The sequence below is a fragment of the Bombina bombina genome, chromosome 9 (assembly GCF_027579735.1).
Source record: "Bombina bombina isolate aBomBom1 chromosome 9, aBomBom1.pri, whole genome shotgun sequence".
Taxonomy (NCBI): domain Eukaryota; kingdom Metazoa; phylum Chordata; class Amphibia; order Anura; family Bombinatoridae; genus Bombina; species Bombina bombina.
In genome coordinates this window covers 262,738,331-262,755,134 of record NC_069507.1, presented here as the reverse complement: position 1 = coordinate 262,755,134, position 16,804 = coordinate 262,738,331, and positions in this window count along the sequence as shown.

Here is a 16,804-nt window from a genome sequence, read left to right as displayed (position 1 = left end):
GTCAAATACATTGTCACATACCATATACCTTTAACCTTTATAATATATATATATATATATATATATATATATATATATATATATATATATATATATATATATATATATATATATATGCACACTATGAGTAAAGAAGAACTAAATGACATACATTACTGTCACTTTAAAGAAAGGGAAATTTGCACACAAAACGTTTTAGAGAGAACAAAGTTCCTCTCATGTTTATTTTCTGTAACTTGCAGGTGTCAGAAATGGATATCATTTACAAGGATAAAAGTGATATATGTGACATACAAATAAGCAAACAGTATGAAAACAAAACAAACATACATACAAAAGAAATTGGAGCAAATTCAGGAGGATACTAACTCCCAGGGTAGAGAGGCTAATATGGTAAAAATGTATACAAATGATAGCAAACAAACCTGCTATTTAAGCTGGCCAGCTAACTACTGTAAACAGACCAAACATGGGGTACCTCCCAAAAGCGTCCACCTTTGTGCTACTCCAGAGAGAACTGTATAATGGAGGCTAGTAAACAGTTAGTAGAAGAATGGCTGCGTCATGCCATAAAGCTGTATAAACAAACTGCCTGCATGCTCCTCTCCTTGGAGCTTCCAAAGCTCATAGCAGTGATGTCACAGTAAGGGTGCGTCAGCAGCCATACACACCTTTCCTCCAATTGAAGAAATCTCGATCTCTCTGCACAAATCACAACAGAGCCCGTCCTGGCTCAAACAATTGTGAAACAAAAGACTGTAGATTAGTGCAAGCACATAGGTAGATCCTCAAGCTGAGAGCAAAGCATGGCTATCTCAACTCTTGCAGTGTACTCCGTTCAATACACAGTTGCTTGGCGGGGTAAAACCGGACACATTTCTCAGGTCACTCCTGGATATCCGGAAGACTCCTCCCACCAGCTTCACAGGACACTGCAAACTCACAGACCTCACATGATGCAAAGTCAAATGTCCCAATTTTCAATGAGAATAATGAACACAGATGTTAGCAGTGTCCACATACAAGCAACACATTCAGTGTCCAGGTAAACACACTTGGTGCCAACGTCATGAGCGTTTCACCCCCACAAATCTCATGTGTGTCAGGGGCTTCCTCAGGGCATGATTAGTAACTCAGAACCACCTCCTTTTATAGCACCTGTCTGTGCTCAGGTGACCCACCTCTTAATTGCTTAAAGTGAACTTGCATATCATGCTGCAACTTATACATACATGCAAAGAACAAAGTTATACCCAGGTTAAACACATACTACAAACAGATAGCTTAAGTAATAGCAACATTATTCCTAGTGCACATTAACACAGCTATATGTCTATCAACTGCTGACACATACATCACAAAGTGATATGGCACGCACTCTCATAAATTCAAAGTGTTAGAAAGGAAAGATACTTATATTATTTAAGAAAAGTTTCAGGTAACTAACTTATGGAATAAAAAACATAGGCCTAGATTTAGAGTTTGGCGGTAGCCGTGAAAACCAGCGTTAGAGGCTCCTAACGCTGGTTTTAGGCTACCGCCGGTATTTGGAGTCAGTAAAAAAAGGGTCTAACGCTCACTTTTCAGCCGCGACTTTTCCATACCGCAGATCCCCTTACGTAAATTACGTATCCTATCTTTTCAATGGGATCTTTCTAACTCCGGTATTTAGAGTCGTGGCTGAAGTGAGCGTTAGAAATCTAACGACAAAACTCCAGCCGCAGAAAAAAAACAGGAGTTAAGAGCTTTTTGGGCTAACGCCGGTTCATAAAGCTCTTAACTACTGTGCCCTAAAGTACACTAACACCCATAAACTACCTATGTACCCCTAAACTGAGGTCCCCCCACATCGCCGCCACTCGATTACATTTTTTTAACCCCTAATCTGCCGACCGCCACCTACGTTATACTTATGTACCCCTAATCTGCTGCCCCTAACACCGCCGACCCCTATATTATATTTATTAACCCCTAATCTGCCCCCCTCAACGTCGCCTACACTTATTAACCCCTAATCTGCCGAGCGGAACGCACCGCTACTATAATAAAGTTATTAACCCCTAATCCGCCTCACTAACCCTATAATAAATAGTATTAACCCCTAATCTGCCCTCCCTAACATCGCCGACACCTAACTTCAATTATTAACCCCTAATCTGCCGACCGGAGCTCACCGCTATTCTAATAAATGTATTAACCCCTAAAGCTAAGTCTAACCCTAACACTAACACCCCCCTAAGTTAAATATAATTTAAATCTAACGAAATAAATTAACTCTTATTAAATAAATTATTCCTATTTAAAGCTAAATACTTAGCTGTAAAATAAATCCTAATATAGCTACAATATAAATTATAATTACATTGTAGCTATTTTAGGATTAATGTTTATTTTACAGGCAACTTTGTAATTATTTTAACCAGGTACAATAGCTATTAAATAGTTAAGAACTATTTAATAGTTACCTAGTTAAAATAATTACAAAATTACCTGTAAAATAAATCCTAACCTAAGTTACAATTAAACCTAACACTATACTATCATTAAATTAATTAAATAAAATACCTACAATTACCTACAATTAAACCTAACACTACACTATCAATACATTAATTAAATACAATATCTACAAATAACTACAATGAAATAAACTAACTAAAGTACAAAAAATAAAAAAAAGAACTAAGTTACAAAAAATAAAAAAATATTTACAAACATAAGAAAAATATTACAACAATTTTAAACTAATTACACCTACTCTAAGCCCCCTAATAAAATAACAAAGACCCCCAAAATAAAAAAATGCCCTACCCTATTCTAAATTACAAAAGTTCAAAGCTCTTTTACCTTACCAGCCCTGAACAGGGCCCTTTGCGGGGCATGCCCCAAGAAGTTCAGCTCTTTTGCCTGTAAAAAAAAAACATACAATACCCCCCCCCCCAACATTACAACCCACCACCCACATACCCCTAATCTAACCCAAACCCCCCTTAAATAAACCTAACACTAAGCCCCTGAAGATCATCCTACCTTGTCTTCACCTCACCAGGTATCACCGATCCGTCCTGGCTCCAAAATCTTCATCCAACCCAAGCGGGGGCTGGCGATCCATCATCCGGTGGCTGAAGAGGTCCAGAAGAGGCTCCAAAGTCTTTATCCTATCAAGGAAGAAGAGGCGATCCGGACCGGCAACCATCTTGATCCAAGCGGCATCTTCTATCTTCAGCCGATGACGACCGGCTCCATCCTGAAGACCTCCACCGCGGACCCATCTTCATCCGGTGACGTCCAACTGAAGAATGACGGTTCCTTTAAGGGACGTCATCCAAGATGGCGTCCCTCGAATTCCGATTGGCTGATAGGATTCTATCAGCCAATAGGAATTAAGGTAGGAATATTCTGATTGGCTGATGGAATCAGCCAATCAGAATCAAGTTCAATCCGATTGGCTGATCCAATCAGCCAATCAGATTGAGCTCGCATTCTATTGGCTGTTCCGATCAGCCAATAGAATGCGAGCTCAATCTGATTGGCTGATCGGATCAGCTAATCGGATTGAACTTGATTCTGATTGGCTGATTCCATCAGCCAATCAGAATATTCCTACCTTAATTCCGATTGGCTGATAGAATCCTATCAGCCAATCGGAATTCGAGGGACGCCATCTTGGATGACGTCATTTAAAGGAACCGTCATTCGTCGTTCAGTCGTCGGCCAGGATGGATGTTCCACATCGGAGGTCTTCAGGATGCTGCCGCTCCGCTCCAGATGGATGTCGATAGAAGATGCCGCCTGGATGAAGACTTCAATCGGATGGAAGACCTCTTCTGCCCTGCTTGGATGAAGACTTCAATCGGATGGAAGACCTCTTCTGCCCCGCTTGGATGAAGACTTCTACCGGATCATGGACATCTTCAGCCCCCCGCTTGGGCTTGGATCAGGACATCGGAGGAGCTCTTCTGGACCGATCGGTGAACCTGGTATGGTGAAGACAAGGTAGGAAGATCTTCAGGGGCTTAGTGTTAGGTTTATTTAAGGGGGGTTTGGGTTAGATTAGGGGTATGTGGGTGGTGGGTTGTTATGTTGGGGGGGGGGTATTGTATGGTTTTTTCTACAGGCAAAAGAGCTGAACTTCTTGGGGCATGCCCCGCAAAGGGCCCTGTTAAGGGCTGGTAAGGTAAAAGAGCTTTGAACTTTAGTAATTTAGAATAGGGTAGGGCATTTTTTTATTTTGGGGGTCTTTGTTATTTTATTAGGGGGCTTAGAGTAGGTGTAATTAGTTTAAAATTGTTGTAATATTTTTCTGATGTTTGTAAATATTTTTTTATTTTTTGTAACTTAGTTCTTTTTTATTTTTGTACTTTAGTTAGTTTATTTAATTGTAGTTATTTGTAGATATTGTATTTAATTAATGTATTGATAGTGTAGTGTTAGGTTTAATTGTAGGTAATTGTAGATATTTTATTTAATTAATTTAATGATAGTGTAGTGTTAGGTTTAATTGTAACTTAGGTTAGGATTTATTTTACATTTAATTTTGTTATTATTTTAACTAGGTAACTATTAAATAGTTCTTAACTATTTAATAGCTATTGTACCTGGTTAAAATAATTACAAAGTTGCCTGTAAAATAAATATTAATCCTAAAATAGCTACAATGTAATTATAATTTATATTGTAGCTATATTAGGGTTTATTTTACAGGTAAGTATTTAGCTTTAAATAGGAATAATTTATTTAATAAGAGTTAATTAATTTCGTTAGTTTTAAATTATATTTAACTTAGGGGGGTGTTAGTGTTAGGATTAGACTTAGCTTTAGGGGTTTAAAAATGTATTAGAATAGCGGTGAGCTCCGGTCGGCAGATTAGGGGTTAATGTTTGAAGTTAGGTGTCGGCGATGTTAGGGAGGGCAGATTAGGGGTTAATACTATTTATTATAGGGTTAGTGAGGCGGATTAGGGGTTAATAACTTTATTATAATAGCGGTGCGGTCCGCTCGGCAGATTAGGGGTTAATAAGTGTAGGTAGGTAGCGGCGACGTTGTGGGGGGCAGATTAGGGGTTAATTAATATAATATAGGGGTCGGCGGTTTAAGGGGCAGCAGATTAGCGGTACATAGGGATAATGTAAGTAGCGGCGGTTTACGGAGCGGCAGATTAGGGGTTAAAAATAATATGCAGGGGTCAGCGATAGCGGGGGCGGCAGAATAGGGGTTAATAAGTGTAAGGTTAGGGGTGTTTAGACTCGGGGTACATGTTAGGGTGTTAGGTGCAGACGTAGGAGGTGTTTCCCCATAGCAAACAATGGGGCTGCGTTAGGAGCTGAACGCGGCTTTTTTGCAGGTGTTAGGTTTTTTTTCAGCTCAAACAGCCCCATTGTTTTCTATGGGGGAATCGTGCACGAGCACGTTTTTGAGGCTGGCCGCGTCCGTAAGCAACTCTGGTATTGAGAGTTGCAGTTGCGTTAAAAATGCTATACGCTCCTTTTTTGGAGCCTAACGCAGCCATTCTGTGGACTCTCAATACCAGAGTTATTTTAGAGGTGCGGCCAGAAAAAAGCCGGCGTTAGCTACGCGGGTCGTTACCGACAAAACTCTAAATCTAGCCGATAGGTTGCACTAGCTGGATTTGAGCTCACAACCTTTGGCTTGGGAAGCAGTTAACCTAACTGTTGGGCCACAGCAACCTCAAAGGAAAAATAGTGAATGTGTCTCAGATTCGAAGATGTTAACACATTATAAAAAACAAGCATATTCACACCTTTCATTAAGGCCAGAAGGGAATTTAGTCCCCAGCCTAAAAATCCATTTAGCTTCTTTTTGAAGCAGAAATTTATTATTATCACCACCTCTCCCATAAGAAATGCCATTGACAATTATTACAAAAGTAAGGGAGTGCACATCAGCATTATGTGCAAGCGCAAAATGTTTTGCCACATTAGTGTCCCTTAATTTTATAATGTCGTCTCTATGTTCTTGTACCCGGTCCTTCATGGACCTTTTGGTTTTACTAACATAAAAGACCGGGCGCGAACACCGTAGGAGATAAATTACCCCTGTAGAATTACAGTTGAAAAAGTATCTGATGTCATAACGTTTTACACCATCTACAGAAAAGGTTTTGGTACTATCCATATGGGTACAGTAAACACAATGGCCGCAAGGAAAGCTTCCCTTAATTCCTTTATTTTTACGAAGCCAATCAGAACTTGATGGCCCTTTGATGAATTGGCTTTTCACCAACTTGTCTTTTAAACTGAAAGCCTTTCTTGCAGCCATTGAGGGTACCCCACCTACTGCTTCACCTACTTTCTCATCCATTAACAAAAGATACCAATTTTTCTTAATAATTGACCAAATGTCCTCCCATTGTTTGTTATATCTGGTAATAAACCTTATGTTGTTGGACATCGGTCTCTCTTTCTTTTTATAAAGGATATCATCTCTTGACTGCTTTCTTGCTTTCCAAAAGGCTTTTTTTATGCAATTTTGAGAATAGCCTCATTTCAAGAAACGTTTCCTCATCAAAGAGGCATGATAGTCAAAGCTCTTAAGGGAGGAACAATTCCTTTTCAGGCGCAGAAACTGGCCATAGGGAACACCTTTTTTAAGGTGGTCCATATGTCCACTGTCCGCGTGTTCGTTGCCGTGAGCTTCCTAAAATTTTCAGTCAAAATCTCCTGTCCTTCCCTCATGATGGTAATGTCCAGGAAGGGCAGGGACTTATTACTGGTCTCAGAGGTAAAAAAAATATTCCTAGCATTCTTATTCAGAATTGATACAAATTCTTTAAACTCATCTGCAGTACCATCCCATAGGATGAACACGTCATCCACATAGCGTACCCACATCCGTACATGATCCTCCACAATATCACTGTATTTTTCTAACACATCCTCAAGTTCCCAGGCCCCTAGATGTAAACATGCATAGGTGGGGGCACAAACTGCCCCCATGGCTGTACCTCTCAGCTGTCGATAAATCTTGCCATCGAACATGAAAACATTGTTTTCCAATACAAATTTTAATAGCGAGATCACAAAATCAGTATGTTCTTTAAATTCTGGGCCTCTACTGTTCAAGAAACACTTTGCAGCTTCCAAACCAGTATTATGAGGAATTGACGAGTACAAACTTTCCACATCCAGTGATGCCAGAATACACGTCTCTCCCACACATATACCATCCAGTCTTCTAAGGAGATCTGATGTGTCCTTAACATAGGAGGGAAGTGTCACCAAAAATGGGCGTAGATATTGATCTACGTATTCGCCAATCTTTTCAGTGACACTTCCAATCCTGGACACTATCGGTCTCTCAGGCAGACATTTCATATTTTTGTGTAGTTTGGGAAGGACATAAAACACTGGCATCACTGGATGTGCCGGATACAGGAAAATACATTCTTTAGGAGAAATTACACCTCTAATTTTTGCATCATTTAGCAGCATAAACAGGGAATTTTGTATTTTATATAGAGGATTCTTGTCAAGTTTTTTATATTGAGACTTATCATTCAGCTGTCGTTTCACCTCATTCATATACAGGCATTTGTCCATTAGGACCAGGTTACCACTCTTGTCCGCCGGCTTAATCACCAAATTTCTAGCATTGCACAGGTCTCTTAACGCTTTTCTTTCACCTGGCTTAAGGTTATCTTTGCTAAAATTTTCATTTAGTGAGAGTATCTCCTTCTCAACTTGCCTGACAAAAAAGTTTACAGAGGGGACCAATGCTAAAGAGGGCATATAGTATGACTTAGGTTTAAATTGACCAACTGGTTTATGTGAGGGGTCTAAAGTCCCCCCCTCCGTATCCAGAAGGAGGGACTCTAGAGTCCTGATAGCTTCATCATCATCAGTTGTCAAACCAGAGGCAAGCCCACCAAACCTTCCCACAGTTTGAGACAGGACAACTTTCCTGGCAAACAAGTGAAGATCCTTAATGGCCTCAAATTTATCAAGTTTCGCCGTGGGACAAAAGGAAAGTGCCTTTTTTAACAGCTCAACATGTGTCATATTCAGGGGAAAAGAGGACAGATTAATAATTTGCAACTCATCATCATTCGGGTTATCTAATAACCCCTGCGTGATCTCCTGCTTCGTGACCTCCCCCTGTATTGGCCATATTGTTCCCCTCTCCCTCTCGTCTGCCTTGTCTGGTAATGTTTCTCTTTCAAGGATACCCCAGATTGCTCTTTTCCTTCTGCCCCCTCTCCTTCTCCTCCTCCCCTTCCTTCTGGGCCCAGACCAGAAGGTTGTTTTTGTGGGGTATTCAATTCTGAGTCAGAGACATCAGTACCGGAATCATATGATCCCTTCTGTGATTTATATACATATACCTTGTTGTTTTTATAATCTTCCTGATCTCTCCTAAATTTACGACATTTTCTAGCCTTAATCTCCATTTTCAGTCTTTTCAAATTTATTCACACATTCCAAAGCTTTTCCTGCTTCAGCTTTAACCTTTTTCTAACCTTCTATCATTTCTCTTAATCATCATATCCATTAACCCCAAGGAGCAGGAAGAGAGCTTCTCGTTCCATTCTTCCACAAATGTATAGCCCTCCTCATCCTCCCTGGTGTTAGAGCCAGGATCTAGAAATAATCTTAGCCCTCTGGGTATAATCTTTTTTTCAATGTAGTTAGTGAGACTAGCATTCTCAGCCTGAATTTTAAGTTGTCTATTTAGATAGTATCTGTGTTTTCTAAATGCACCATATACATTAACATCTTCCTCACCTTCCACATTACTATCAGCATTACTAGCTAGAGAATCTTTTAATTCTGCCTTCCAGAGGTCGTTAGAGAGAGGATCATGTACGGATGTGGGTACACTATGTGGATGACGTGTTCATCCTATGGGATGGTACTGCAGATGAGTTTAAAGAATTTGTATCAATTCTGAATAAGAATAGTGATGTCGCTAACCTAAAATTTTGCATTCGCGAACAGCGAACGCGAACTTCTGCAAAAGTTTGCGACCGGGTGAACCGCCATTGACTTCAATAGGCAGGCGAATTTTAAAACCCACAGGGACTCTTTCTGGCCACAAAAGTGATGGAAAAGTTGTTTCAAGGGGACTAACACCTGGACTGTGGCATGCCGGAGGGGGATCCATGGCAAAACTCCCATGGAAAATTACATAGTTGATATAGAGTCTGTTTTTAATCCATAAAGGGCATAAATCACCTAAAATTCCTAAATTGTTTGGAATAACGTGCTTTAAAACATCAGGTATGATGTTGTATCGTTCAGGTAGTGTAAGGGTTACGCCCGCTTCACAGTGACAGACCAAACTCCCCGTTTAACGCACCGCAAACAACCGCAAACAGTCCATTTGCACAACCGCAAACTTCCCATTTGCACAAGGTTGGATACCAAGCTAGCCATGTCCCATTCCTTATCCTCACTGATGTCACTGCGCGTGCAATCACTTCCTGGGGTAACTGAAAATGCTCCACCCACAAGATGCTCCTATTATATTACTGCACTGAGGATGCTGCCTGTATCTGTGTGTCCTGCTCCCTGGCCGGAGAGCACAGGGGACACCAGGTCGAGCTGCTGAATGAGGCTTCTGAGAAGAAGAAAAAGAAACTGAGAAATGTTCTGCAGAAACTGACCACAAAGAGAGAGGAGACTGAGAAAAGAGTCCAGAGTCTGCAGAAGCACAGTAGAGGGGTGCAAGAGAAAGCAGCTGGTGTAACAGAGAGACTGAATGCCCTGATTAGGGACATCAGGAAACAGCTGGAAGACCTAGAGAAGCGAGTCCTGAGTGAGATCACCCGGCAGCAGGAGCAGGTTTTACTCACAATCTCTGATCTGATCCAGCAGCTGGGAAAAAGAGAACAACGAGCTAACCAGGAAGATTTGTCACATTGAGGAGCTGTGCAACATGACTGACCCATTAACTGTCCTACAAGAACAGGAATCACACAGAGATGAGATGCTTGGTCGGTCCTCCTACTTCCAATTTGGGGCACTGCACGTGCAATCTAATGTGCCACCAGATAGGAGTGGTGTGTTAACTAGTACTATTCTTATCAGTTTAATCCCTGTTACGTCCCCTATCAGGGGACGTGTATATGGCATTGATTTTAGGAACCCGGAGATGATTTTAGGAACCGGGAGATGGAAAAAGATGCTTGGACACCCAGTACAGGTCGTTCTCCTTCAGCCTTTTTATACGAGGGTCCCTCAACAGGCACAACAGCATGAAAGACCCCATATGCCATTACTTCCTTTTGCACAATCGAGTACAGGTATGGCATCGATTTTAGGAACCCGGAGATGATTTTAGGAACCGGGAGATGGAAAAAGATGCTTGGACACCCAGTACAGGTCGTTCTCCTTCAGCCTTTTTATACGAGGGTCCCTCAACAGGCACGACAGCATGAAAGACCCCATATGCCATAACTTCCTTTTGCACAATCGAGTACAGGTATGGCATCGATTTTAGGAACCCGAAGATGATTTTAGGAACCGGGAGATGGAAAAAGATGCTTGGACACACAGTACAGGTCGTTCTCCTTCAACCATTTTATACAAGGGTCCCTCAACAGGCATGACAGCATGAAAGACCCCATATGCCATTACTTCCTTTTGCACAATCGAGTAAAGGTATGGCATCGATTTTAGGAACCCGGAGATGATTTTAGGAACCGGGAGATGGAAAAAGATGCTTGGACACCCAGTACAGGTCATTCTCCTTCAGCCATTTTATACGAGGGTCCCTCAACAGGCACGACAGCATGAAAGACCCCATATGCCATTACTTCCTTTTGCACAATCGAGTACAGGTATGGCATCGATTTTAGGAACCCGGAGATGATTTTAGGAAGCGGGAGAAGGAAAAAGATGCTTGGACACCCAGTACAGGTCGTTCTCCTTCAGCCATTTTATACGAGGGTCCCTCAACAGGCACGACAGCATGAAAAACCCCATATGCCATTACTTCCTTTTGCACAATCGAGTACAGATTTGGCATCGATTTTAGGAACCCGGAGATGATTTTAGGAACCGGGAGATGGAAAAAGATGCTTGGACACCCAGTACAGGTCGTTCTCCTTCAGCCTTTTTATACGGGGGTCCCTCAACAGGCACGACAGCATGAAAGACCCCCATATGCCATTACATCCTTTTGCATAATCGAGTACAGGTATGGCATCGATTTTAGGAACCCGGAGATGATTTTAGGAACCGGGAGATGGAAAAAGATGCTTGGACACCCAGTACAGGTCGTTCTCCTTCAGCCATTTTATACGAGGGTCCCTCAATATCCACGACAGCATGAAAGACCCCATATGCCATTACTTCCTTTTGCACCATCGAGTACAGGTATGGTATCGATTTTATGAACCCGGAGATGATTTTAGGAACCGGGAGATGGAAAAAGATGCTTGGACACCCAGTACAGGTCATTCTCCTTCAGCCTTTTTATACGAGGGTCCCTCAACAGGCACGACAGCATGAAAGACCCCATATGCCATTACTTCCTTTTGCACAATCGAGTACAGGTATGGCATCGATTTTAGGAACCCGGAGATGATTTTAGGAACCGGGAGATTGAAAAATATGCTTGGACACCCAGTACAGGTCGTTCTCCTTCAGCCATTTTATACGAGGGTCCCTCAACAGGCACGGCAGCATGAAAGACCCCATATGCCATTACTTCCTTTTGCACAATCGAGTACAGGTATGGCATCGATTTTAGGAACCCGGAGATGATTTTAGGAACCCTGAGATGGAAAAAGATGCTTGGACACCCAGTACAGGTCGTTCTCCTTCAGCCTTTTTATACAAGGGTCCCTCAACAGGCACGACAGTATGAAAGACCCTATATGCCATTACTTCCTTTTGCACAATAGAGTACAGGTATGGCATCGATTTTAGGAATCCAGAGATGATTTTAGGAACCGGGAGATGGAAAAAGATGCTTGGACACCCAGTACAGGTCATTCTCCTTCAGCCTTTTTATACGAGGGTCCCTCAACAGGCACGACAGCATGAAAGACCCCATATGCCATTACTTCCTTTTGCACAATCGAGTACAGGTATGGCATCGATTTTAGGAACCCGGAGATGATTTTAGGAACCGGGAGATGGAAAAAGATGCTTGGACACCCAGTACAGGTCGTTCTCCTTCAGCCATTTTATACGAGGGTCCCTCAACAGGCACGACAGCATGAAAGACCCCATATGCCATTACTTCCTTTTGCACACTCGAATACAGGTATGGCATCGATTTTAGGAACCCGGAGATGATTTTAGGAACCGGGAGATGGAAAAAGATGCTTGGACACCCAGTACAGGTCGTTCTCCTTCAGCCTTTTTATATGAGGTTCCCTCAACAGGCACGACAGCATGAAAGACCCCATATGCCATTACTTCCTTTTGCACAATCGAGTACAGGTATGGCATCGATTTTAGGAACCCGGAGAGGATTTTCGGAACAGGGAGATGGAAAAAGATGCTTGGACACCCAGTACAGGTCGTTCTCCTTAAGCCTTTTTATACGAGGGTCCCTCAACAGGCACGACAGCATAAAAGACCCCATATGCCATTACTTCCTTTTGCACAATCGAGTACAGGTATGGCATTGATTTTAGGAACCCGGAGATGATTTTAGGAACTGGGAGATGGAAAAAGATGCTTGGTCAGTCCTCCTACTTCAAATTTAAGGGCACTGCGCGTGCAATCTAATGTGCCACCAGATAGGAGTGGTGTGTTAAGTAGTACTATTCCTATCAGTTTAACCCCTGTTATGTGCCTTTTTTTTTTGTTTGATTTTTTAAGCCACAGTGCAGCACCAGAGGCCAGAAAAATTTGGCATGTATACATGCCTGAAAAATTAGGTATGGTGCAGACGCTGCTGTAGCAGCGGCCAGAAAAATTGATGTTTGTTTCCCTGGCAGAAAGTGCCCTAAAACATGGCGGCTTGAACCCTAGTTGGTGGCGGATAAGTCACGCAAGTCATCCTGCATTTGGAGATAAAATACAGCAGCGTGTGGACCATTTTTAGCCCAAGGCAGCTCATCTCATCAGGCCTTTTTTACTCGAATGTATCGCCCAATGTCAGTCCCTTCGGGATCCATCCCTCATTCATCTTAATAAAGGTGAGGTAATCGAGACTTTTTTGACCTAGGCGACTTCGCTTCTCAGTGACAATACCTCCTGCTGCACTGAAGGTCCTTTCCAACAGGACACTTGAAGCGGGGCAGTCCAGAAGTTCTATGGCAAATTGGGATAGCTCAGGCCACAGGTCAAGCCTGCACACCCAGTAGTCAAGGGGTTCATCGCTCCTCAGAGTGTCGAGATCTGCAGTTAAGGCGAGGTAGTCTGCTATCTGTCGGTTGAGTCGTTCTCTGAGGCTGGACCCCGAAGGGCTGTGGCGATGCATAGGAGTTAAAAAGGTCCGCATGTCCTCCATCAACAACACGTCTGTAAAGCGTCCTGTCCTTGCCGGCGTGGTCGTGGGAGGAGGAGTATTACTTTCATCTCTTCCCCTGTTAGATTCCCGTTGTGCTGTGACATCACCCTTATACACTGTGTAAAGCATACTTTTTAATTTATTTTTTAACTGCTCCATCCTTTCCAACTTGCTGGAATTCGGTAACATTTCAAGCACTTTATGCTTATACCGGGGGTCTTGTAGCGTGGACACCCAGTACAGTTCGTTCTCCTTCAGCTTTTTTATACGAGTGTCCCTCAACAGGCACGACAGCATGAAAGACCCCATTTGCACAAGGTTCGATGCTGAGCTACTCATGTCCTGTTCCTCGTCCTCACTGATCTCATTGAAGGTATCTTCTTCCCCCCAGCCACGTACAACACCATGGGTACCAGATAGGTGACAACAACGAGCACCCTGGGATGCCTGTTGTGCTTGGTCTTCCTCCTCCTCAAAGCCACATTCCTCCTCTGACTCCTCTTCCTCACAATCCTCTTCCTGCGTTGCTGCTGGTCCAGCAAGCGATGCTGATAAGGCTGTTTCTGGTGGTGATGGTGACCACAACTCTTCCTCTTCACGCTCATCTATGGCTTGATCCAGCACTCTTCGCAGGGCACGCTCCAGGAAGAAAACAAATGGTATGATGTCGCTGACGGTGCCTTCGGTGCGACTGACTAGGTTTGTCACCTCCTCAAAAGGACGCATGAGACTACAGGCATTGCGCATGAGCGTCCAGTAATGTGGCAAAAAAATTCCTAGCTCCCCAGAGGCTGTCCTAGCACCCCGGTCATACAAATACTCGTTAACGTCTTTTTCTTGTTGGAGCAGGTGGTCAAACATTAGGAGTGTTGAATTCCAACGTGTCGGGCTGTCGCAAATCAAGCGCCTCACTGGCAGGTTGTTTCGCCGCTGGATATCTGACAAGTGCGCCATGGCCGTGTAGGAACACCTGAAATGGCCACACACCTTCCTGGCCTGCTTCAGGACGTCCTGTAAGCCTGGGTACTTATGCACAAAGTGTTGTACAATCAGATTACACACATGTGCCATGCACGGCACATACGTCAACTTGCCCAATTTCAATGCCGCCACCAAATTACTTCCGTTGTCAGAAACCACTTTGCCGATCTCCAGTTGGTGCGGAGTCAGCCACTGATCCACCTGTGCGTTCAGGGTGGACAGGAGTGCTGCTGCGGTGTGACTCTCTGCTTTCAGGCAAGTCAACCCCAAGATGGCGTGACACTACCGCCTCCGGGATGTGGAATAGTACCTGGGGAGCTGGGGGGGTGCCGTTGATGTGGAGCAAGACGCAGCAGCAGAAGAGGACTCAGCCGAGGAGGTTATGGAAGAGGATGGAGTAGGAGGAGTAGAGGAGGTGGCAGCAGGCTTGCCTGCAAGTCATGGCGGTATCACCAGCTCCTCTGCAGAGCCAGGCATTCCATTCTTGGCAGCCATCAGCAGGTTTACCCAATGAGCAGTGTAGGTGATATACCTGCCCTGACCATGCTTTGCAGACCAGCTATCAGTGGTCAGATGGACCCTTGCCCCAACACTGTGTGCCAGACATGCCATTACTTCCTTTCGCACAATCGAGTACAGGTTGGGGATTAACTTTTGTGCAAAGAAATTTCGGCCGGGTACCTTCCACTGCGGTGTCCCAATAGCTACAAATTTTTTGAACGCCTCGGACTCCACCAGCTTGTATGGTAAAAGCTGGCGGGCTAAGAGTTCAGACAAGCCAGCTGTCAGACGCCGGGCAAGGGGGTGACTTGGTGACATTGGCTTCTTACACTCAAACATGTCCTTGACAGACACCTGACTGTGGGCAGATGAGCAGGAACTGCTTCGGAAGAGAGACGGATTGGCGGATGGTTGAGAGGGGGCAAGGAGCACAGCAGTGGTTGACGTGGCTGAAGATGCTGGACCAGGAGGAGGATGGCGGCTTTGAGTTTGCATGCTGCTTGTCCTCATGTGTTCATCCCATAGGCGTTTGTGATGTGAGATCATGTGCCTTCGCAAAGCAGTTGTACCTAGGTGGGTGTTGGACTTCCCACGGCTCAGTTTCTTTTGGCACAGGTTGCAAATGGCATTGCTGTTGTCAGAGGCAGACACATAAAAAAATGCCACACTGCTGAGCTCTGCAATGACGGCATTCTGGTGGTGGCAACAGCATGCGTTGATTGGCGTTCTGTCTGGCTGACCTGGGTGCCGATGCATGCTGTCTGACTGTGCCACTAGCTCCTTGCGACGACCTCCCCCTGCTTCCAACTCGTCTCCTCCTCCTGATCCTCTGTCTCCCCATCTGAACTTCCCCCTGTTCTTCTTCTCTTCTACCGTGCGCCCACGTGACATCCACGGACGCATCGTCATCATCAACCCATTCACTTGTATCTGACAACTCAACAACGGAAGCAACGGCAGGTACAACATCATCATCATCATCACAACGTGCGTCGTCCATGTCTGTAATGCTGCCTGACTGAGACATATCACAGTTATCTACATCCTCTGTCAATGATGGTTGCGCATCACTCATTTCTTCACACTGAGGTGTACATAACTCCTCTGACAGATCAAGTGAGGCGGCTGTGGTGCTAGTGTCGGTGGTGGCGGCAGGCGGGCGAGTGGTAAGTTGAGAGGTGCTCGAAGCTAAGCTTCTATTAAACAAGATAATATGAGTGGTGGCACTGGGCAAGTGGGCACAGTATACGCTGTGAGCCTGACACAAAAAAGCAGACTGATGTTTCAAAGTCAAAATAGTTTTTTTTATTTTTAAAATGTACACTTACTCTACTATTAAACAAGATAATATGAGTGTTGTCACTGGACAAGTGGGCACAGTATACGCTGTGAGCCTGACACAAAAAAGCAGACTGATGTTTCACAGTCAAAATAGTTTTTTTATTTTTAAAATGTACACTTACACTACTATTAAACAAGATAATATGAGTGGTGGCACTGGACAAGTGGGCACAGTATAGCTGTGAGCCTGACACAAAAAAGCAGACTGATGTTTCACAGTCAAAATAGTTTTTTTATTTTTAAAATGTACACTTACACTACTATTACACAAGATAATATGAGTGGTGGCACTGGGCAAGTGAGCACAGTATACGCTGTGAGCCTGACACAAAAAAGCAGACTGATGTTTCACAGTCAAAATATTTTTTTTATTTTTAAAATGTACACTTACACTACTATTAAACAAGATAATATGAGTGGTGGCACTGGACAAGTGGGCACAGTATACGCTGTGAGTCTGACACAAAAAAGCAGACTGATGTTTCACAGTCAAAATAGTTTTTTTATTTTTAAATGTACACTTACACTACTATTAAACAAGATAATATGAGTG